The sequence below is a fragment of the Pantherophis guttatus genome, chromosome 8 (genome assembly GCF_059756535.1).
Source record: "Pantherophis guttatus breed Tessera chromosome 8, ASM5975653v1, whole genome shotgun sequence".
NCBI lineage: Eukaryota > Metazoa > Chordata > Lepidosauria > Squamata > Colubridae > Pantherophis > Pantherophis guttatus.
In genome coordinates this window covers 42348603-42373723 of record NC_142070.1, presented here as the reverse complement: position 1 = coordinate 42373723, position 25121 = coordinate 42348603, and the positions used below count along the sequence as shown (strand labels likewise).

Sequence of the window (25121 nt, the reverse complement as noted above, 5' to 3'; positions counted from 1 at the left end):
ACTGACCAGAGACAAAAACTAAGTCCAGAGTGTGTCCCCCCATGTGAGTAGGGCCGTGAATTACTTGGGTCAGGTCCATGGCCGTCATGGAAGCCATGAACTCCCGAGCTACCTCAGAAGTTTCACCAATGGATGGCAAGTTGAAATCCCCCATGACCAGAAGTCTGGGGGTATCAGCCGCCACCTCGGCTATAACATTGAGGAGTTCGGGCAGGGTCGTCGCCACGTGGCAGGGAGCCAGGTACGTGATCAACAGACCCATCTGCACCCCACGACCCCACTTCACGAAAAGGGACTCACATCCGGCTATCTGAGGCACAGTGGTCTCCCTCGGATCAAGACCCTCTCTTATAATGACCGCCACCACCCCCCGCCCCTGCCCTGAGCTCTCGGCTGATGAAATGCACGGAAGCCTGATGGGCACATCTCCACGAGGGGAACCCCTCCCTCATGGCCCAACCAGGTCTCCGTAATACCTGCCAGGTCCGCTCCCCCCTCCTGAATAAGATCACAAATGAGGGGGGCTTTATTTACTACGGACCTGGCATTACACAACATCAGCCGGAAACTCGGGCCCTGAGACTCTAAGCAGCCTGAGGAACGGGAAGAGCTAAGGGGACCGGGGCACGCAATCGCTCGGAGATAGCGAGTGCGTGCCCCCACCACATGATGCGGCCCCCTGCTCCCGCCATACCTGCCCCTCCCACTCAGCGTATTGATGGAAAAGCCCTCAATAGAGGGCATTCTAACAGTCCCCTTTCCCCCAGAGTCCGTACCCCCTATGGCACCATTAACAGCCAGACTGGCCTCCCTCCCCACCCCCCTCCCCAAACCCCTTAAAAATTTACACAAAGACAATTTTAAAAAACCCCTCATCCCCCTCTTTGCGGCATGCCACCTCTCGGGATTCCAAAATCCGTCATCGAGGTAGGCCCTCGATAACGTGGGGGGCCAAGCCTGCGAGAGGGGGGAATCTCGCAGACCAAGAAGCTCCGCTGCTGTGTACGTCTTGCCACAGGGATGGGGTGACCGTCCCCTAAAGGGTCCATACAGAAAAGTCCGAGGGAGAACATAAAAAGACAGGAGCCACAAAAGGATTCAAGACCCAGTCCACTGTTCTCTCACAACAGAGGCCAAGTCCGTCTCCAGGTCGACACAGTCCAAGGGGGGAGGAAGAATAAATCATACCGCCCTCTCACAGCGGCTTGGCTCGATGGTCTACCCCCTTTACTGGTGAGATGGAAGTAATGGTTCAACTTGCGCACTTGGCACCCATAATATAGGTCCATAATATAGGTCCATATATTACATTACATTACATTACTATACTAATTATATATTATATTATATTATATTATATTATATTATTATATTATATTATATTATATTATATTATATTATATTATATTATATTATATTATATTATATTATATTATATTATATTATATTATATTATATTATATTATATTATATTATATTATATATTTATTATTTATTATATTAATGTAGATTGCCCAAAGCTGCTCTTTGAGGGAGATGGGTGGTTTAGAAATATGAAAAATAAACAAACAAACAAATAGGTAAATAAATTTTATTGATAAAATTATTGTGTCACAAATTCTTTACAGCAATCATTAATTGCTACTTTGTTAATAAGATTAAAAAAATAATTCTGGACATGAGTAGTAGTAGTAAAGAATCAAAATTTGATGGGTTTCACCAAATGGCAAGCGCACATGCTCCATTTCCATGAGCAGTGGGCTCACGCAAATGAAGCTGGGCGTATGTGCTTCCCACTACTCACACAGAAGTATCCCACCCCAGAGCCAGAAAGTCTGGGGAACTCTGTTCTATAGCATAAGAAACAGGCAAAGATGTTCATGGAAAAAAATATTTTGATATTTACCATCAAATAACTGCTGAGTGCAGCAAACTTAACTAGCACAAATGTTCTTAAATCTGTATGATTGTTTAAGGAATGGCAACAATCACATGGTTTAATAATAAGGGAAAGTCTCCAAAAATTTTGTACCATACCAATAGCTCGCTGTCATGAATCTTCTCTTTCAATAACCATTTTTGCTTGATTATTTACCAATTAAAAATGGGGGATTATTTACTAATTAAAAATAAAACAGTTTTCTGTTATCTTAAATTGTAACCTTATGTATAACTTGTAGTACAAAATTTGGAATGGCTATACTCAATATAAATTCTCCATCCTGGACTGTCTGAAATATTAACATGAACACCTGGACTATTCTTTGTTCAAAGTAGACTAGATTACACATTCCTATCACTGCTACATCCATTTGAATAATGCAGTCTATTATTTCTGAAAAATCTGATCTTTTTTCCTCATGCTAAATTGATGTTATGAGCTAATCCAGAATCTAAAACTGAATTTAAAAAACATTGTATTATATGGATGTTGGGCATTATTTTTATGGATGTTGGGCTTTTTACCGTGGTCTAAGCAGTCTACTTAGTGAATTATAATGCTATGTTTTTATTATTTTGTATGTTAAAGAACAAACATTAATTTACCTTTTCTCACCTACTGGCAATATTTATAGAGATAACATTGGTAAGACATGTATTTTTCAATATAGATGTTTAAGAACCAATATTACTTACGGTAATTGAGCAAGTTAGGAAAAGTTTCTTACAGTTGTAGGATCCATAAGGATGATTATAATGAAATGCATTAAACATCCATTCATTATACAAGCACATTAATACTTTTATGTAAAACCTAAATACCTACATATATGCATGTATTATATATTTTTTTCTTTTTGGTTTGATCTATTAAGCTAAATAATTAAAGATAGAGATAGACAGTTTTATTTAATATATAGATTAAGGATTTAGATTAGCAAGCAAGATAGAATATTAAAAATACAAGCATCTTGGAGAATTGCTTATAAAGTCTCTATTGGATGTGTAAAGGTGAAGATCAACATCTTATATTGTGTCTGTTAAAGAAATGGCAACCCCCAGCACAGATCTTTTGATATGGGCCTAATACAATCCCAGTGTAATGTACACATTAGCAACCTGATCAAATGTTTTGGAAATCTGAAGTTTCCAGTTACCCCTCAGATTACTCCATTAGGTAACAAAATGAAGAACTTCTTCTTCAGTGCTTATTTACCTCTGAAGCTTTCAGCTTGCATATTTTGCAAAGAATGTCTGTCAGCGAATATAATAACTGCAGAAGCATAGTCTCAATTAATATGGGGTATTAGACATATTTCTAAACACAATACGATTATAAGCTTCTGACATGACCTTGTAGTTGTTGGGTAGACAGCACCACCTGTTGAAAAATGCTCATGAACTGTAACTGTAACCTAAATTACTTTGAGAGAATCAAATCCATTGGGTTAAAATTTGGGTGCTCAAAAGACATTAAAGCTAGAATGCACCTTATGTATTCTTAATTTCGTAATTGTTATATTAAGAAGTACCATTTCTAGAATAATTGAAGTAAGTGGTGACCTTATTTTCTCCCCTTTTCAAAATGAGAAAATAATTTCTTGGAACTGTCAACATAGCACAATTTACTGAGGAAGTTGTTTTACTTAGTAATTAAAAGAAAAGAAAAAATAATGCAGTAAGGTGGGGGGGGGTTGTACAGTAATAAATAAATATAATTTACAAATAAGAAGAAAATAATTTCCATGTATGACTTTCATGAAAATCCTTGCCTACTTTTAATCGGCAGTCACTCTTTTATAAGGAGGAAAAAATCCCCAAATAATCTGATCTCAGAAAGAACTGAAACATTTTGAATTTATCCTGCCTTTATAAAACCATTTTGAGTGGGAATATCTTCTGTTTTACAGCTATAAGCACCAGATGATATTTTTGTTCATAGTCATTTCAGATAAAACTCAGAGAAAAACAAGTTATCCTCCAATGGTGCTTAAAAGTCCTGAAGTTTTTATAGTATGAAATTAAAGACAACAATAGACTGGCCTTGTTTTCCTTGGCTGCTCAGGTTCATCATTTTGTTTCATTGCTTTTGATAACAGCAACCTTTGAAAACACAGATCAAAAACAGACAAAAGAAAGCAAATAATATTTAAAAGCAACAATGTATGGATATCATACAGGCAGCACTTAGAAAAGATTCTGCTACAAGATCATCCTAGTTTAATGATTAGCCATAAGGTGAACTGGTGGAAAACCTTTCATATAAATCTTTCAATAGAAAAGAATATGTGTAGCTCAGGGTTGAATTGTGGGGTTCTAGGTGTTCAAGTTAGGTTGTTTGCTTGTGGACGTTTCATTACCCAGTTCAGTAACATCATCAGTGTGAGTCCAGTGTGAATTAGTTAATGAAATGTCTCAAACCAAATAACCAAGCTCAGAATTCAGCAGAAAACCTCTGATACAAAGGTTTGTAATGTTTACTTATGAAAAGTCATAAATATTTTCACAGATACAGGTTCCACTATATTCAACAGATCTCATATCTCAGTTTAGTACTATATGAGTATTCTTTTTATTTACATAAATTCAAAATGTTATAGCAGCAGAACTGGATCCCTACTACTGTTCTCACCTCATTTTGTGGAGGATGGTAAATTATTCAGAGGCAAACAGAAGAATTCAGGTTTGCTAGTGAGAGTTTGCATTAATTATCACCCCACTGCCATTTTAACATAGTGATGATCTCTTTCACATTTTTCTAGAATTCAAATGTTGTCTAATGACCAATGTAATAGTATGTAAATGTATCAGCAAGCTGTCCCACAGAAAACTGCTTGCTGATATGTGTTAATGAGAAAGGGTGTTGCCTAGCAAAGCACTCTTTTCCATTTCATTTATTACCAAGAAGATAAAAATCAGTTCCATTTTTCTTCCCTCAGTTTTATCACAAACAGATTCTAAATGTTATACCTTTTCATTAAACATGTGCTGCTGCCATGACCTATTTCTGTGTACTCTAGTTAGGGTATCTAACCATTTTTCTTTGCCTATCTATGGTTTTCATGATTTATAAGTACCGTATTTTTCAGAGTATAAGATGCACCTACCTTTTTTGGTGAGGAAAAGAAGAAAAAGAAATCTCCCTCTGCCTCTGAGCAATTTTGCCTCGTTGCAGCAAACAGCAAACGGCCTGTTTTACTTTCATTTTCGTTTTCAGCATAGTTTGATTAGTACAAGGGGGGAAAAATCTGCTCCAGGAATTTACCTCTTTGCAGCAAGCAGCAGAGCCCTGTATAAAACAGCTGAGAGCAAATCAGCTGAGAGTCGGGAGGCCAATCCAATCAACTTGTGCTAATTAGGTTGTGCTGAAGCTGAAAGGAGCTGTTTTTTCTTGCTGTTAGCTTGCAAGGAGGTAACTGCTGCAAGGCTGAGGCCAAAGGGTGGGGGCCAGTGGGTGGGCAGGGGTACATTCGGTGTATAAGAGACACCTAAATTTTCACCCCCTTTTAGGGGAAAAGGTGTCTTATACTCCAAAAAATACGGTAAATGGTAAAGCACTCTGTATATGTGTGTGTTTGAATACAAAGGATGGATAAAGCCTTTTGCTAAGTCAATTTGGGCATAATGATGTCCATTATCACAATGTGTGACACATGCTTCTCAGCCTCCTTGCCCTACTTATTCTTTTCCCCCAAAAATAAAAAGCTTCAGGCAAAACTAAAATTGGATTCTGATAACCTGCAAACCAGCAAACAGCTTCTTACATCATTTTTATTTACAAGAATGCATTGGAGGTTTATGTGGGCCCCATAGATAAAAGTTGGTAGCTCACTTTCACACCTTTGTTGGACTGGTTCATCTGCCTACAGGAAAAAAAATACTACACCAGGAAAATATGAAAAAGTTTGGATTAAACAGATGACGTAGTATTTAATACAATCAACCATTTAATATATTTTCAGAATCCAAATTTGCCCACTCTTCTAAGATGAATACACACGTTTAGATTAACAAATGCCCACATAATTTCTCCACCATCTAGTTAGAGCTGAAGAAGCTTCCATATGACACGTTTAGTTAAACCATTTAAGTCCACTTAAAATCCACATTTAATCCACTTAAAATAAAAAGAGGCTATGTGGATTACACATTCCCAGCAGGTGATAAATTCATTTTATCCTAGCTCTTGTTTCTTAACCTAAATTGTTCTTATCAGCTCCTTTCTCTCTCTCTTTGTCAACATTCATGTATAAAACATCAGGTATGAAATGAATCTTGGAATAATGCTATAATAACTATAGCATGGACATAATGATATATGTCATATGGTGATCTGGGAATTTTCTTGGACCATTATAGACAAGCAGCTACGTCCATAAATATTGTCTCAAATGTGCTTTTTCAAGAAGCAACTGAACTTTCTTGTTTTTCTTTAAGATGTTTCCCTTCTCATCCATGAAGCTTCTTCAGCTATGACTGGATGGTGGGGAATAGGATTTATACTCCTTTCAGACAGCTGGTCATTTGCATTGTTTTAGAGAGTAATTGAAGACACTTGGAGCTTTTTCTCTGTCCTCAGGGTCACTTGAAAAGTGCAAATGGGTGTAGAACCTTCTTGGAACTGCCGAAAGATTTCCCCACTATCCAGTTAGAGCTGAAGAAACTTTTTAGATGAGAAGCGAAATTTCTTCAAAGAAAAATGAGAAAGTCCAGTTGCCTCTTGAAAATGCTCCTTCGTGACAACCATGAGTTGAATGACTGAAATATTGCAAAAAATAATTAATTTATAGAGTTAACTGCCACAAATTTTGAATGGTATTGAGTCATTGGGATGACTGCCATCAGTTCTCACACCATTACAAAACAGCTAGATAAAGTTCACAAAGTATAAATCTGTTCACGAACAACAAAAAATATCTCAAAATCTGCCTTGATTTTTTTTCAAGTTTTCTTCCACTAAAAAAGACATTCCTGTTTTTCTACATTTATTTTCAGGAAGCTAAAGAATTTCTTTATAATTCTTTCCGTATTGTTTTGTTAACTAATTATACTCTGCAAGGTGGCAGAAAATCTTCCTTCTAAAGTTGTCATTTTTTGCTTTACTTCTTTCAATTATCTTGAAGGCACTGGTCTCAGATTGCTGACTGAAAACCGACTAGCTTTAGGTGGCCCTTCATGATGGTTTTATCTGAGATAGGACTCTATATCTAGCTTATAAATTTTCACAAAGTGTTTGGAAGACTTTTGAGACTTTTTTCCCCTGATACAAGTGAGTGATTCTGATAGGCCCATTGCTGCTGACCAGCTATAAAAATCTAGAAACTCTTTGCAACTGGTCAAACTTTTCTATTTTTAATGTAAGAACTTTCATTAATGAGATATGATGAAACCGGTACTTCACGATTGTGTTATCAGTTCCTCCAGCCTTATTGAAGCCAAAATGTGTCAAAAGGGAGACTGTTCAGCAAGAAACAAACAGAATTAGACAAAATGTGGGCAAACTAAATTTCAGCACTGTCAGAAACAAAGATACTTTGTCTGAATCATATGCTGATATTCAGCTACTACACAGATTCCTTTTTTCACATTACTATATGGGTACAATTTTCTTCTCAAGAATTTAGTTTCAAGTGACCCAGGCAACCTTTATTTTGACTGATGCAGCAAATTTGCTTTAGGCATTTCTAACCTATCAACATCTAATAAACACTCAGAACATCAGCTACTATGTTCTAAAGGGAAAAACACTCAAAGAGTTTGTATAGTTGCAGATTCAATGTTTTTTCTCCAGGTCTTATTTCACTTACAGCAAGCCACAGTAGGTATCATTCTTATCAAGAAAGTTATATTCCTAATACAGAATTCAACATTTTGTAAAAACATTAACAGATTTCATTTTATATACTGTATCTTTGTTGTATTATCACAAACTTCAAAATGACCCTAGCACTATACATCATAGAAACATAAATACCATGCTGTTATCATAAACATCATGAATAAACTTAAATCTGTAATAATTATAGGTGTGGTGATAAACATTCACAAACTATAGACCAAAGTTTACGGAAGCTTTGTACAGACCACCTGTACAGAAGGTGAGTACAGCCTAACTAATTGGCCTGCTGATGGGGTTGCATAATATATCATGAAAGATCCTTGATGATCTCTGAGCTTGATTGTTTTCTTGCAAATGTTTCATTACCCAAACTAGGTAACATCAGTGCTAGTAGAAAGCGGGGTTTGCTCCCAGTTTATATTCTAGTGGTTGATGGGAATGGTCTTGGTGATTTTGTGTTTGGGCTGTTTACTGTTAACTTGTTTGGCACTTCCTTGATTCGGGTATTGTTTACTTCTTGATTGTTGGTCTGATGTTAATTTTGATGTTAATCTATACTCATCTGGAAGTTGGTTGCTGTTGAGGAGGTGTTTTCATCTTTTTTTTCCCTTTTGACTTGTTGATTGTCTCTTTCACACTATAGATGCTGTTTATATCTAAGTCTATGGCTAATTTGTCAGAATGCCAGGCTTCCCAAAATTGTCTAGTGTTTTTGGACTTGGCTTGTCTAAGATGGTTTCTATTAAAATAGTCTTCTAGTGGAACATATTCACAAACACCAACTAGCAATTAGAGGAAATGATGAAAACTCTTTAATCTGATTCTCTCAGATATTGCCTTTGCTTGTTATAGAAGCTACTGAGATTCTTCTATGGTAAACTCATAGCAGGTGTAGTGGCAAAAAACTTCCCATCTGAAAGATGCCTTTTCTCTTTCTTCTACATTTAAAGTTATCTTACAAGTTGTGAAGGTAACAAGATAATACTTTGGGAGATTTCCCAAGAAGGCATTTTTCTGAATACTTTTACCCATGGTTGATGATCCTGAGGCAGGAAAAGGGGAGATACATATGAAGTAAAGCTTAAAGATACAACAAAGAGATAATTGAACCTGAGGTAGATAGAACAAAATAAGACTACTGGAAACAGGGAAATTACTAGTCTAGAAATCCTGCATGACTATATATATTAAAAAAAGACCAATTTTGTTTCTGTTTCAGATAAGTCAGCCTGGATATAGAGAAAATGATCCAGTCCTTGAAAAATCAACACCATTTTGGAAATGCTGGGATTCGAAACTTATGCTGAACTGGGAAAGAACTTTTGAAAGAGCTAGACAGAGAAGATCACTTAAGCTCCAAAAGTACAAATTATTTATTTTGTCAATCTGGGATTCAGTCTTATGTTGCATACATTGTATAAATTTCATTATATGTCAGTTGGTAATGAGGTTAGTAGAGTTACATTGTAGCAAGAAACTGAACATTATTATAGTTCAATATGTGTGTTGATGTACATTTTCCTCCCATGCCTGGAATAGCTAATAGTCTTAAAGGCAAAATCAGACCTTTAGTTTTCAAGCAGCATGGCTCAAATTTTAATAAACTGTGACTTTAGACCTCTTTTGGAGATCAGAAAGCTACTGAAGGAAATATACTGAAAGTGAATGCTAAGAATAATTTGTATTATGGAGTACATGTCTATGGAGATTCCGAGTCATCCAGGTCATGGTTTTCCCAAAGGTGCTTTTTTTTTTTTTATTGCAAAAGTTTTACAATTACATTTTCACCCCTTTTTCCCCCCCCACCTCCCCCGCCCAGACTTCCCAACCTCCCTAACCCTCCCCTCCCCCCAGACTTCCCTATGATATACTCATACTCATAAAAAACCCTTAATATAACACTTATATATAAACTTGAACCCCTCCCTCCCCTGTATAATTTTTCTCTTTACCTCATTACATTAAAATATTTCCAATACATTATTTTCAAATAAAAGCTATTTGATACTTTCTAGTTTGATATTTGTTCTGTACATATTCTATCCACCTTTTCCATTCCCGTTCATAAGTCTCTTGTGAACAATATTTTAAATATGCTGAAATCTTCGCCATCTCTGCAAAACTGGCCATCTTCAAAGTCCATTCCTCGATAGTGGGCAAAGCTTCATTCTTCCAATATTTACCTATCAACAATCTTGCTGCTGTTATCATATACAATATCAATTTTGTTTCACCCAATGTAAAACCCTTAACTATACCCAGTAAAAACAGTTGTGGAGAGAATTGAATTTTTTTCTTCAAAACATTCTGCATGACCCACCAAATTTTTATCCAAAAAGCCTTAACTTTCCTACAGGTCCACCAAACATGATAATATGTAGCATCCAAACATTCACATCTCCAACATTTTGGCTGAACATTAGGGTACATACATGACAACTTTTTGGGATCTAAATGCCATCTATAAAACATTTTATAGAAATTTTCCCTCAGGTTCTGCGACTGTGTAAATTTAACATTCTGAACCCAAATTTTTTCCCATGTTTCCAACATCACTGGTTCTTCAAAATTTTGTGCCCACTTAATCATACAATCTTTAACTAATTCAGTTTCTGAGTCCCTTTCTAGCAAAACATTATAAAGCCTCTTGATATGCATTGGACCTTTCTCTCTTATATGTCTAACCAATTCTTCCTCGTGCATCATAATACCAGTTTTTTGGTCCTCTTTCCATCTCAATTGTAATTGATTATATTGTAACCAAGTTAAATTAATCCCTTCATCCAACAGTGTCTGCAATGTCTTCAACTGCCATCTGCCCGCATCTGTAAAAAGAACCTCTTTGTATAAAAAACCCCCGAGTGACATTATATTTGTATTCCACAAAGTATGACCAAGATCCAACCATAGCGGTATTTTATAATCCCATTTGAGTCGGTGCTTCTTCCAAACTCTCATCAAAGAGTCTCTAAGTATATGACTTTTAAATACTTTATCAACTTTGTCATCATAAAATAAATAAGCATGCCATCCAAATTCAAGATCAAAACTTTCTACATTCAATATTCCAGCCTTTTTACTTCCAAACCAATCACTTGTTAAAGTTAAAGCTGCTGCATCATAATATAACTGTAGGTTTGGAAGTTTAAGACCTCCTCTTTCTGGAACATCTTGCATAATTTTCAATTTCACTCTCGGCTTTTTCTCGTTCCAGACAAACTTATTGAGTCCAGTTTGCCAGACTTTCAATTGTTTATCACTTTTAAGCACCGGAATCATTTGAAACAGAAAAAGAAATCTTGGCAAAATGTTCATCTTAACTGCTGCTATTCTTCCAAGTAGAGACAGCTGCAGTTTTTTCCACGTCTCCATGTCTTTCTGCACCTCTTGCCACAACACCTCATAGTTATTTTGAAACAATTTCATGTTTGATTCTGCAACCTGAACTCCTAGATATTTTACCTTAGGTACAGTCTCAAAACCTGCCCTCCTTTCAAGCTCATGTTTACGATCTTGTGTCGTGTTTTTAGCTATCATTTTAGTCTTTTTTGGATTCAGTCTAAAACCTGAAACTTTACCATAGTCTTGTATAATGTCCTTCATCAAGATTATTGATTCCATTGGTTGTGATAGGGTAACAACCAGATCATCTGCAAATGCCTTTATTCTGTAATCCTCTTGCCTAATCTTTATACCTTTCAAGATATTAGAGTCCCGTATTGTATTTAGCAAGACTTCTAGTGTTAAAATAAATAAAAGTGGGGACAACGGACATCCCTGTCTTGTTCCTTTTTCAATTTTAAACTCTGTTGTCAGACTTCCATTAATAATGATCTGTGCCTTTTGCTCTTGATAAATTGCTGAAATCGCCTGTATAAATTGATCCCCAAAGTCCATCTTTTTTAAAGTCTTTAGTAGAAAATTCCAATCCACTCTATCAAAGGCCTTCTCTGCGTCCAAAAAGACCAGCACTGCAGGAATCTGTTTATTCTTCTCAAGATATTCCAATAAATCTATTACTTGCCTTATATTGTCCTTCATGTATCTACCCTCGATAAATCCCGCTTGATCATCATGAATCACCTTTTGAATTACTGGCATCAGCCTGTTGGCTAGTACTTTCGCAAAGATTTTATAATCTGTATTCAAAAGAGATATTGGTCTATAGTTCTCTGGTTTTTTAGGACCGATTTGTTCTTTTGGTATCAAAGATATGTAAGCTGTTGTCCATGATGGGGGTATTTTACCCCCTTGCTGAATATTGCAAAATAAATCTCTAAGTTGTTCCACCATTTCAGCTTGCAAAGTTTTGTAATACACTGCGGTCAAACCATCCATGCCAGGAGCTTTGGCTGTTTTTAACTGTTTAATTGCTACTATTATCTCCTCCTCTGTTATAGGATAATTCATTCTTTCCTTTTGTTGATCAGTAATTTTTGTAACTCTTTTATCGTTTAAATATTTTTCTATAAGTCCATTCTGCACCTCCTCTTTAGCATATAATTTAGTATAATAGTCCACAAAAGCTTCTTTAATTAATTTTTGTTGAAAGATTTCTTTCCCTCCAATATCAATACTATCAATAGTCCGTATACTTTGTTTTTTCCTCAGTGTGTAAGCCAACCATCTGCCCGGTTTATTAGCGTTACAAAATGTATTATGCTTCGCATATTGTAAGTTTGTTGCAACTTGTTCCGCCATAAGCATTTGAAATTGGTCTTTCAAAAGTTTTATAGCACTACGTATTCTTTCATCTGTTGGATTTTTAATAAGTAACTGTTCTTTATTCTTTATTTCTATTTCCAGTCAGATCTTTTCTTTTGTCGGAACAGTCTATGTTTAGAGTTCATGTAGATAAGTACCCCTCTCATATAAGCTTTACTTGCGTCCCACACAATTTCAATTGGGGTACCTTTATTCAAATTTATTTCAAAAAATTCTTTCAAATGCTTTTTAAGTTCTGTTGTATTTTTTTCATATCTAAACAAATTCTCATTTAATCTCCAAGAACGTCTCTCAACCTTGTCCATCTCAATTTCTATCCATACTGGGCTATGGTCAGTCAAAGTTCTTGGAAAAATCTTTGTTCTTTTTGTCTTAACAAGTAAATCATCTGTCAACAAAATGAAGTCAATCCTAGAGAAGGATCTGTGTCTGTCAGAAAAAAAAGTGTAGTCCAATTCTTTTGAATTATGTATTCTCCAAACATCTTTTAGTTCCATATCTTCTTTCATGTCAAAAAAGGTCTGTGGTAATCTGATCCTAGACTTTGCCAAACTCTTTTTATCTAATTTAGAGTCGATTACTCCATTCCAGTCTCCCATAATTAAAATAGATCTGTAATCCCATTGCAATATTTTAGTATGTAACATCTTATAAAAACAATCCTGTTGTTGGTTGGGAGCATAAATTCCAATCAAAAGAATTTGGCCATTTGCTGTAAGCAATTCAATTGCTACAAACCTACCATCTTCATCTGCTTCTATAACTTTAGCTGTTAACTTTTTATTTACATAAATAACCACACCATTCTTTTTTTGCGAAGTTGAAGATATAAAATGTGTTCCTAGTTTGGAGTTTATCAAATATTTTTGATCTTGAGTTGTGATATGCGTTTCTTGTAAACAAATTATATCATTATTAAATTGTTTCAAATATGTAAATAATTTCTTCCTTTTCTGTGCTGAATTCAACCCATTAACATTCCAAGATAAACACTTAAACATCATCTCCCTCTTTCTGGAGCAAAGAGCAAAATAATTGAAGGTCATCCGAAAGCTTCGATCTCGCTCCCCCCATGGCTCCAATCTCTTGTGCAGTACTCTTAACTGCCTCCTTGTCTTGTCTTTCCTGTTGTTGTTGTTGCTTTTGTTTAAGTAACTTAGATTGAGCTCGAGTTATACGTTGATCCTTAACTTCAATCATCCGAACCGGGTCCAAAATTGGAGAAGATTCCAGCAAGGGCTCATCCAGAAAACCTCCTTCTGCACCTTGCACTTCCTCTAATTCCTGCTTAGACTGTTCTTGCAATTCTCGTTGAGGTTGCTTCTCTTCACTCTCTTTAATCTCCAAAACTGTAGATGTACGTGGAGATGGTGTTCTTTCCTTAAGAATAGTAGTATAGAAGTGCTGTGCCTTCTCCACGGTATTCAAACGGTATCTTTCTCCCTTGTATCTGAAAATTATGCCAACTGGTGCGTCCCACCGGAAAGGTATCTGTAAATTTTGCAATTCCTTAACAAGAAAGCTAAATTCTTTTCTAGCTTTCAACATTTTAGGAGGCAATTTTTTATAAATTCCAATTCGTGAGTCCCCCACTTGTACAGAAGTGTAAAAGGATTTTTGCAGGATATCGTTTCTTATTTCTCTATCTGTAAAATATATGACCACATCTCTAGGTAATTGTCTTTGTCTGGCCACCCAGGAATTGACTCTGTAAATTTTGTCTATTTTGTGAAAAACCACATCAGGATTAACTTGTAGAATCTTGGCCAGGGCCTCAGAACAAACTTGTCTCAAATCCTGTCTTTCCTCCTCTCGAATTCCTCGAAGCCGTATAGCAAACTCCATTGCCGTGAATTGTATCATGACAATCTCGTTTTCAACTCTTTGCATTTTATTGTCAACATCAGCAATTTTATAATCATTGTCTTTCATCTTAATATTAACTTCTGATTTAAGTTCTTCAACTTTAAAATCAACTTTCCCAATAAATTCTGCCAGGCCAGATGCCACTTCTGATATTTTTTTGGTCACCTTGTTTTGGTTCTGTTTCACCATATCTTTAACTTCATTAATTTCCTGCATAAATTCCTGATGTGATTTTTGAAGTTTATCATCTATCTCCTGTTGAGATTTTTGAAATTTATCATCCAAAGTTTTAGAAATAAATTCTTTTAAATCTCCCACATCAAATTCTTTTTTCTGAGTCTGTAGCTGTTGAGCAGGGGGAAGCTGCGTTTCATGTTTGTGTGTGGGGGATCCCCCCCCTGTTGCCTTCCCTTCCTGCTTCTTTGAAGCCATCCTGCCACGTGATCTAGTTTTTCTAAAGAGGGAAGTTCCTTTTCCTTTCCCTCCTGCACAAAGACTTCTAAAAAAGTCCCCCAGATTTGATCAAATAAAGGTTGAAGTAAAGCAAAGTCAAGTATTGAAAAGGGAGAAATTTTCCACTTGTTTCTCTTATTACAAACAAGGCAACTTTGTAGCAACTTGGAAACTTTGTAACAAAGCAAGATAACTTCACCAATCCACACTCGCTGGCTCGTTAACTCTAAGGCTGAGCGCCATGTTTTTTCAAAGCACTTTCACTCATTCGCATTTTTCTCAGATTAAAAAGTCAACAAAGCGCTAATACTTGCGTTTCCAAGTTTCAGGATTCAGGTAGTTTCGCTATTTATTAAGGCTGGTTCTTTTCGCTTTGAGTTTCCTGCAGCCGGCTTGTTCTGCAAAAGCAGAATCATCCCACGTCGCCCGGAGTTTCAGCAGGTTGGGAGGGAGCCACGCCTGTTCTCTCCCCAGAAACTTCCCTGGGGGGCTACAGGGGCTCGACCTGTGCCCTGCGATCTCTACTTCGTCAATCCTGTGGATTTTGAAGTTTTCGAGCCGCTTCTTTGTCGCGAAGCGGCTCTACAGGTGGCGGGGCTGGCGGAGCTTCAAAAGGCACCGCCGTCGCCGAAGACAGGAAAACCGGAAGTCCCCAAAGGTGCTTTTTCAACATGTTATATGCAGTACAGTGCAGTGAGCCATGTGCAGATCTGTAACATTGTGGAAACAAAACAACCACTGCATAAACACATGGCACAACATAGGAGAAAAAACCCATCAGGACTAGATTCAGCATTTTAAATCTGCATTTAAAAGACAAAGGCTACTCTTGAAGAGAGCAAAGTCCACATTTTGGACAGAGAGGACTGCTGGTTTGAAAAAGGGGTCAGAGGTCATTTATGTCAAAATTGAACAGCTACCTCTCAACAGAGGGGGAAGGATATGACATCATCTATCTCCAGTCTACAACACAGTCCTTTCAACAGTTCCAAGAAGGCTCAACACCCATTACCACCATTCAGGTGACCTCCAGGGGGCCTTAATGACTGGTTAAAAGAATGCAAATGACCAGCTGTCTGCAAGGAGTATAAATCCTTCCATTCCCCACCATCCAGTCAGAGCTGAAGAGTTTCTTGGATGAGAAGCAAAATGTCTTTTTTTAAAAAAACAAAACAAAACATTTTTTTTAATTTTTCCAACAAAAACTCTTAAATATAAAATACATCTTTTGAGTGCAAGGTTTGGTCCGGTCATAGGTAGGTACAGTTGCACGCACTTCTTTAACAAATTTGATTCCCAATTTCATCCATTTACATCTTTAAAATAAAAATCAAACCACAAATTTTTTATCACAAATTCTAACACTTAATCTAAACATTTAGCATTGTATTATATCACCATAAATCTTAATTCCCAAATAAGCACATAGACTGGGTCAAAACTTTTGGTCGTTTTAAAAGTATGGAAACTACAGTATTGTCTTTTATCTAGCACTTAGAATGGAATATAGCAAGTGGTGGGCATTGTTTGTTTGTTTGTTTGTTTGTCAAGCATATATAAGATAACAGGTAAAAGTATAAACATAATTTGAATACATGAAAAGAGTGAGTAAAAAAGGAATTTTAGGACAGGGATGGTAGGCACGCTGGTGCACTTGTGCATGTCCCTTACATACCTCTTAGGAATTGGGTAGGTCAACAGTAGACAGTTTAAGGTTTAAGTTTTAGGGGTTTGGGGAAGAAACGACAGAGTCAGGTAGTGCATTCCAGGCATTGACCACTCTGTTACTGAAGTCATATTTTCTGCAATCAAGTTTGGAACGGTTTACCTTGAATCGGTGTAGTTCTAAGTTGTCTAAGCCCAAAATTTGAAGTCTGGTGGCATAAGGTATTTTATTGCGGTTAGAGGAATGGAAACTCTTCTCGTAAAATATCTCTGGATATTCCACCACAAGTCTTCTGGAATTCAAACTCAGCCTAGCTAACCAAATATAAATTCAGTTTTTAATTCAGAAAATGAACAAGAATAGTAGTGAACCTGCATTTGTTTCTAACTGCCCCAGTTCTCTGTATTTTAAAAACCTCAAATATCATTGGAGGCATGGTGGCATAGTGGTTAGAATGCAGTATTGCAAGCTAATTCTGCCAACTGCCAGGAGTTCAATCCTGACTGGCTCAAAGTTCTGCAGACTCAGCCTTCCATCCTTCTGATGTCAGTAAAATGAGGATCCAAATTGTTGGGGACAATATACTAATTCTGGAAATTGCTGTTAAATAATGCTGTAAAACACCATGAAGCAATTTATAAGTCTAAATGCTATATTTTCAGCCCTCAGGTATGCACATTGTTGCATCATCCTCTATCAGTGATAGGGACACTGGACTATTGGGTCTTGTATCTTGATTCCAGGGGTGAGCACCAGCTGCAATACTACAATGACTGAATTGATATAGTCTCCTACTTGGCACAAAGGATTTATTTATTTAAACATTTATAGAGCCATCCATCTTGTACCAAACTCTGGAATGTTATAAACCAAAGAAAAAAGAACCCCAGGTTACAATAAAAATATTAAGAAGACTTGTCACCATAGCCAAACTTTTACATGCCGCCCAGCCCACAATAAATTCATCTCAACAATGTCATACTGTTGCAGAACTTGGGTGGAAACTGAGGTCTTGAATGTTTTTGGGAGGGTTAAAACTGTAGAGGGTTAGAAGAGCCTCTGGGAGAAATAAGTTGCATAGGGCGAGGACTATTATGGAAAGTATGCATGCTTCCTGCGTCTCATAAGATGGCAACACTTAAGGGAGGGGATTAGGCAGGTACCCACCCTATCCAATTTGGTAGGAAACCCTAATGCTCTTAGGGAGAAGTTATCCCACAGTTAACCTGATCTATGAATGCTAACATGCTTGTGAAGAAGGCACAGAAGAGGCTGTACTTCCTGAGAATACTCAGGGAGATGAATCTATCGCAGCATCTACTTCTGTCTTACTATCGCAGCACCATTGAGAGTGTCTTGATATACGGCATTCTTGCAGGGTATGGGAGCAGCTCTGTAGCAGACAAAAAAGCTCTACAGAGAATCATTAAAACTGCCCAGAATATCATTGGACTCCAGCTACCAGCCCTGGACAACATCTTCGAATCTCGCAGTTTGAGAAAGTTGCATAATATTCTCAGAGACTCTTCCCATCCTGCTTACAATCTTTTGGGACTGTTGCCTTCAATTACAGAACAATTACAGATACAGAACAATTGCATCCCTTTCTGGATCGGGACTCGTTACGCATGCCCTTGTCACCTCCCGCCTGGACTATTGCAACGCTCTCTACATGGGGCTCCCCTTGAGGAGCACCCGGAGGCTCCAACTGGTGCAGAGTGCGGCCGCGCGGGTGGTAATGGGAGCGACATGGCGTTCCCATGTAACACCCCTCCTGCGCGAGCTGCACTGGCTCCCAGTGGTCTTCCGGGTGCGCTTCAAGGTTTTGGTTACCACCTTTAAAACGCTCCATGGCTTAGGACCTGGGTACTTGCAGGACCGCCTACTACCACCAATAGCCTCCCACCAGCCGGTATGCTCCCATAGAGAGGGGCTCCTCCGGGTGCCGTCAGCCAAACATGCCGACTGGCGGCCCCCAGGGGGAGAGCCTTCTCTGTGGGGGCACCTACTATCTGGAACAAGCTCCCCCCAGAGATACGGAGGATCCCGGATCTGCGCACCTTCCGCCGCGCTTTAAAGACCTTACTATTTCACCAGGCCGGCCTGGCCTAATTTTCCCCCTCTTTTATAAAAGATTTTTAATTTTTAAATATCTTTTAGTATTTTATATATTCAATTTTAAATTGGTTTTAAAAGTTTGGGTTTTTAAATTTGTCGAGGCCAAAATTATTTAATTTGATTTTATTCTACTTTTAAATTTTGTATGTATGTGTTTTATTGTTTGGCTGTGCACCGCCCTGAGTCCTTCGGGAGTAGGGCGGTATAGAAATCAAATCAAATAAAATAAAATAAATAAAATAAATATAACTTTTTCTACTTTATGCTCCCATGACTTTTTGGATACAGGTAAGTTGTATTTTTTACATAATGACCAGTAGACTAATTTAGCAACTCAATCATGTCTAGCTTTGTAATCAGTTTGCAGAATTTTGCTGCACTTACATATTAAGTGTGAAACACTTTCAACTTTGTCGTTGCAAAGTTGGCAGTTTGAATTGTCAGTCGATTTTTGTATCTTCGCTTTCATGGCATTAGTTTGTAATGCTTGTTCTTGAGCAGCAAGTTTTAAATCTTCCATTTCTTTCTTGACGGCACGTCTCTTAAGCCATGCCCATGTCAAGTTGTTATCACATTTTCCTTCAATGTTTTTCAAGTGCTGTCCATGCAGAGCTTTGGTTTCCCATCCATTTAATCTGTCATTCAACTGTTTTTCCTTATATTCTGCCTTTGTTTCTGTTGTTTTTATAATGCTCTCCGTTTTCACAGCCTGCAGCAATCTTCCTGTACTTTGGTTCACATAATCATTCAAACTTCATTTTTCTTCTTCTACAGTTTGATGGATTTGCAATAGCCCTCTGCCGTTATTATTTTTGTGTTTCCCCCAAAATAAGACCCTGTCTTATATTTTTTTTGACCCCTGAAATAAGCCCTTGGCCTTATTGCCATGCGTTCAAAAGCCCAATTGGGCTTATTATCAGGGGATGTCTTATTTTGGGGAAACAGGGTATTATTATTATTATTATTATTATTATTATTATTATTATTATTATTAATGAAACTCAGTCAACTGAACATTTACAGATGTTTAAAGATATTATCATCATCATCATCATCATCATCATCATCTGTTTCAACTGTCAAGAATGTGAGATAGTCATAAATGTATAATAGAAAATATTCTATTATAGAAAGTATAATAGAAAATAGGTCAATATGGCCAATGTTTTGATTGCATAGTAACATCCCTGTGCATCCCTAGGAAGATGAACACCAACTTTAACTTCACTTTAAATTGTATGGGAAGGGAGGGAAAGTTCCCTGTTGCTAAGACAACCGTGCTTCCTTGGCAGTAAATGTGCTTCCTGCCTTGTTACATACAGTAGTATAGTGTGTTCCTTGTTCCTTTTGAATCTTCTTCCTTACTCTTTAGAAGGCACAACATTCATTTCTGAAGGCACACCATTCCAATTAAACTGCTTTCTGATTCTCACTGATAATTGCCATACATCTCTTAAGTCATAGCAAACAGGTTACTTTAAAACAGAAAAAAAAAAGATTCCATGGACCTTGGAATTTGTCAGAACCATTACTACCAATTTGTTTGCTTTTAACACATACCTTTTCTACGAATCAAGGAATGCCATAATGTAGACTTTTGGATTTTAAAAAGGTAAAGACTACCATAAACAAGTCAAAGTTGACTTTTGGTTACAACACTGAGTACATTCACATAGTTTTCTTTACAATAATACAGAAATGATGTTTCCCATTACTTTTGTTCCAAACATATTTTTTTTTCAATCCAGTCTAACTCTGGTAGTATCCCAAACAAGCATTCCCAGATCCAGGCCTTTTACAAAAATTTCAGGGTTTTTCAAACAATATTCTTTGGATCCCTCTGCAGTCTGGAGTATAAGTGCAATATGTAAGACACACCTCTTGGGACATAAGTACCTGGAATTATGTTTTGTGAATTTTAAAAAAAATGTTAACCATTGCTTTTGGGGGTTTCAGAACAAAACAAACTGGTAATATTCATTTGCCCTGAAAGGGAAAAGTTTCATCAATAAAACTTATTTTTCATGACTTACATAAGGCCCATATTTTTAGAAATATTGGGAGTAGGATTTGCTGAACTGTTATTTCCACTGAATACAGGCAGAATGCCTGCCTTGGCTGTAGTTCATTGCCATTTTACAAGCACCTTTGTCTACAGAAAATATTCTAACCTGGAGGATTTTCTTTTTTCTGCCAAAATGTTTTGGCATGCAAACCAGGCATCTGGTACATAACAAATGCAGTAGTTTTTGAATACTATTCATATGTTCAGAACTATTCATTATGCAAGTGATTGCTATCATGTGGAAAGGAATAAAAGAGATTATGCTAGATATTTTATTAATATCATGAAATGAAGCATTACCACTACTGGAAACATCTATTTTCTTGAGGTTTCATAACAACTACTACTACTACTATTACTCTCCCTTCTCTGACATCCTAGTGATTGGCTTCATTGTGATTGTGCATTAGAAGCCAAACTGAGAGATTCTTTAGTTACTTGAAGTCATGTTGGTGACAAATCATTCTAATAAGCATTCAAGCAATGCAGCAAGAAATGGACACAGCTGCTGGAATAGATGAACACAGCTGCCTCTGAAGATGAGATGTCTCCATTAACACTTAGTGAGCTTGGTGAAGACCAAACATCACAGAGATACAATACTTGCATGTATGCGGATATATGACTGACTCCTTCATCTTTGGATCAACATAACAATTCTCTCAAAGGCATTTTCATTATTACAAGTGAAATCTACCACAAAATATTTCAATGCAATAGAAGCCATGTCATTCAGGTTCCAGATATCCACCAATAAAATCAAACAAAATAGATAATTCTCTTCTTATTGCCTTCTTTTGTACAGTGTTTCTGTTTTGATTGACGCTTAATATTCTCATCTCCTGAAATGTTCCCTGTGGCTCTTTTATAAACCCAGAATTTCCTCCAACATTCAGATACTTTCCTCTTATTTGTCAATGGAGCAGTGTTGGTTTACACTCATCCTTAGAATTTACTAAGAGGAGGCTATTATCACAATGTTCACTATTATTCTAAATCTAATATCTATATAATTGTTTAGCAGTAAAATCAGAGTAGACCAAAAAAAACCTTCCTTCTTAACATGTTACTTTACTTCCATAAGATGTAAAGATAGTTTCATACACTGGTGCCTTTGAAAAAAGATTAAAATATAATTGATCAATAATATTGATAAAACTCTGCACCACGGTAATGATTTGTTTTGGGATGATGCACCACCAGAGAGCATGAAAACAACAATTTATTTAATTCCAGTAAACAATGCAATCTTGTAAAAGCAACAATTCAGTACATATACCAAAATTTAAAAATATTAAGGACAGAGATTAGGAAGAAGAAAAGATTGTCATCAATTGCCAAAAAGACACAAGGATCATTTCCAGATAAGCTTGAAAAGAGAGTTGTACAGTTGACGCATCACAATAAAGGTCCTATCTCATTCATTAATATATATAATTAGTCATGGGAAGGAAGGAAGGAAGGAAGGAAGGAAGGAAGGAAGGAAGGAAGGAAGGAAGGAAGGAAGGAAGGAAGGAAGGAAGGAAATTGTAAATAGGAGTTTGAGACCTATGGAACTGTCCTTTTCCCTGAACAATGAGGATAGAGCTTCACATACTCAAAGATCACAGGGACAAGAATTGGTGTCAGAAAATAAGTTGGTAAAATCTTCAACTATTTTCATGGTGTGTCCCCTTGTTTGATGGTACATCAGCTTGAAACCAAGGAAGTAAGAGTCATACAATATTTTGGATAAATTAAAGAAAGAAAGATACACATTATTTGTAAACTTTGGGATATGAATTTGATATGCATCTGAGAGCACAACACTACTGAAGCAATGTAATTTTGAGTTCTTAAGTAATAAAATGGCTTATTCGGAAGTTTATATTGTTTAGAAGTGCAAAGAAGTTTCCAGTGTTTTTGTACCCATGCATAAAGCTCTGGTATTCTTTTTAAGTTGCATTTGCTATTGGAATTAGCAACCTGAGAGCCTTCCATTCACTCTCAACTAAAATGCAAGAGAACAGAAATTGGTACAATTAACCACGTCCATTGCTTTTATAGATCAATGATTCCTTGACATTATTTCCCTTCTTGCTTTTTAGATCAAATTAAGGTTTTTGCCTTGCATTTATTCTGGTGTGTGGCCTTCTTAGCACCAAGTCCATAAATCTCTGATCATATCTTCTATATCCATCCCTACTCATTCCCTTTTCCCTTTTTTCTTTTTCTTTTTTTTTTTTAAATACTTTATTGAGTTTTCCAAAACAAAAAAGAAAATATACAATCTATCTCTCTTTTCGGAGGTGCAGTGTTTATACAATATAGTGAAACAAAAGTTAAAAAAAAGACTTCATCCTTAACTATACATTATTTTATACAATATAACTATAATACATGTGCCAAGTCAAATTCTAAGGTCATGTTTTCATCTTATTGTTCAACCAGTGATACCAAATACCCCATACATCATAATATTTTGAGTTGTCCTCGTTTTTTAACTCACTTGTCAGTTTCGCCATTTCTGCGCACTCTAGGATCTTATTTATTAGAGTTTCTTCTGAGGGCATAAGTTTGTTTTTCCAGCATTTTGCGAAGGCTAATCTAGCCGTAGTTATAATCTGGATTATCAGTTGGGTTTTATTGTTGTTAAAGCCTTCTTCGGTTATGCCTAGGAGGAAAAGCTCTGGGGCTAGGACTACCTCCTGTCCCGTTATTTCACAGAGCCAGTGTCGGATTTTGGACCAGAACTTTTTAGTCTCAGGGCAGGTCCACCATAGGTGATAGAAGGTGCCGACCGTTTTTCCACATTTCCAACATGTGGGAGAGAGATTTGGAAACATCTTGGCTAGCCTCGCTGGGGCTAGATACCACCTGTGTAACAATTTGTAATGATTTTCCCTAAACGTTGTCGATTTAGTTATTTTGTAGTTTCTATTCCAAGCTATCTCCCAATCATTAAAATTTAGTCTATGTCCTAGATTTTTTTCCCAGATGTTCAGTTGATTTCTTGCTATGGACTCTGCCCTATCTTCATCTAATAGAAAATTATACATTTTTGATAACATTTTCTTATCTGTTCCCCAAATAATTTTGTCAAAGTTCCCATATTTCGTTGCTATACCAAATTTGTCTCTGTCTTTTTGGAATCTTGAGTTGATCTGAAAATAGTTCCACCAATCCAAGTTTAGGCCCTGATCTCTCAATAGATCCAGCGATTTAAGTTTCCCTTCTTCATCGAGGATGTCCTTGTATGTACCCCATTTGTACTCATCTCTCCTGTTTGGTGCCGCCAACGCTTCCATGATGGAAAGCCAGTTGGGTATTTTCGTATAGATCTTCTGTCTAATTTCGACCCACGTGCGAATAAGGGTCTCCCTAATTTTATGTTTATGAAAATAGGATTTTTTCTTATTCTTTATATCCCAAAGGTAGGAGTGCCATCCTTCTAGAAGGTCATGTCCTTCCAAGATCAGGGTTCTCCTATCTTGTAACTTGATCCACTCCTTAATCCAGATTATTTTTGCCGCCTTTTGATATAGTTCCCAGTCAGGGAGCCCAAAACCTCCCAAATTCCTTTTCCCTTGGAGTATCTTAAAAGAAATCCGCGATTTCTTGCCCTCCCACAGAAAGTTTCTGATATATTTGTTCAAGTCCAAAAAGAATTTTTTATCTAAAGATAACGGAATGTTTTGGAATAGGAACAAAATTTTTGGTAGGATATTCATTTTAATCGCTGCAATTTTACCAATCAGAGACAATTTGAGCTTTTTCCATCTTTCAAGGTCTTGGTGTGTTTTCTGCAGAAGGGGGATATAGTTATCATCTTTTAATGAGGAGAATCTCGCAGTGATCCATATTCCCAAGTATTTTATTTTCCTAACTGTCTGGAGGCCTAATAAATCTTCCAATTCTTCCTTTTGAAGGTCTGTCATGTTTTTCACTATTAATTTAGTTTTATCCTTATTGAGTTTAAGGCCCGCCACCTCTCCATATTCCTGTATTTCCTGCATTAATTTTCCACCGGATTCTAATGGGTCTTCCATTATGAGGGCTACGTCGTCAGCAAAAGCTTGGGTTTTGAATAATTCGTTCCTAATCTTTAATCCTTTAATATCATTGTTAGCTCTTATCTTTCTAAGTAGCACCTCTAGCGCCAAAATATATAATAAGGGAGACAGGGGGCATCCCTGCCTCACTCCTTTTTGAATCTGAAACAATTGGGTTCTGTCTCCATTCACTAGTATATTTGCCCTCTGGTTTTTATAGATATTCTCAATCATCTTCCTAAAGTTAGTACCGAATCCCATTAGGTCAATTTGATTTATCATAAACGTCCAATTCAAGTTGTCTAATGCCTTTTGGGCATCGACAAACATTAAGGCCAGCTGTTTTTCAGGATGTTGTTCGTAGTATTCAAAGGTGTTTAAAACTATTCTCAGATTATCTCTGATCTGTCTCCCTGG

At 36.8% G+C, this 25121-nt stretch overlaps 1 long non-coding RNA gene across 1 annotated transcript in view; it reads left to right on the top strand.

The window, feature by feature from the left end:
- Positions 1 to 25121, top strand: part of LOC117680236 (uncharacterized) — a 61885-nt gene that overhangs the window by 11022 nt on the left and 25742 nt on the right. The window contains exon 2 of the long non-coding RNA XR_015729238.1: positions 9000 to 9142. This is a non-coding gene — a long non-coding RNA (uncharacterized LOC117680236). The remainder of the gene's footprint in view (positions 1 to 8999; positions 9143 to 25121) is intronic.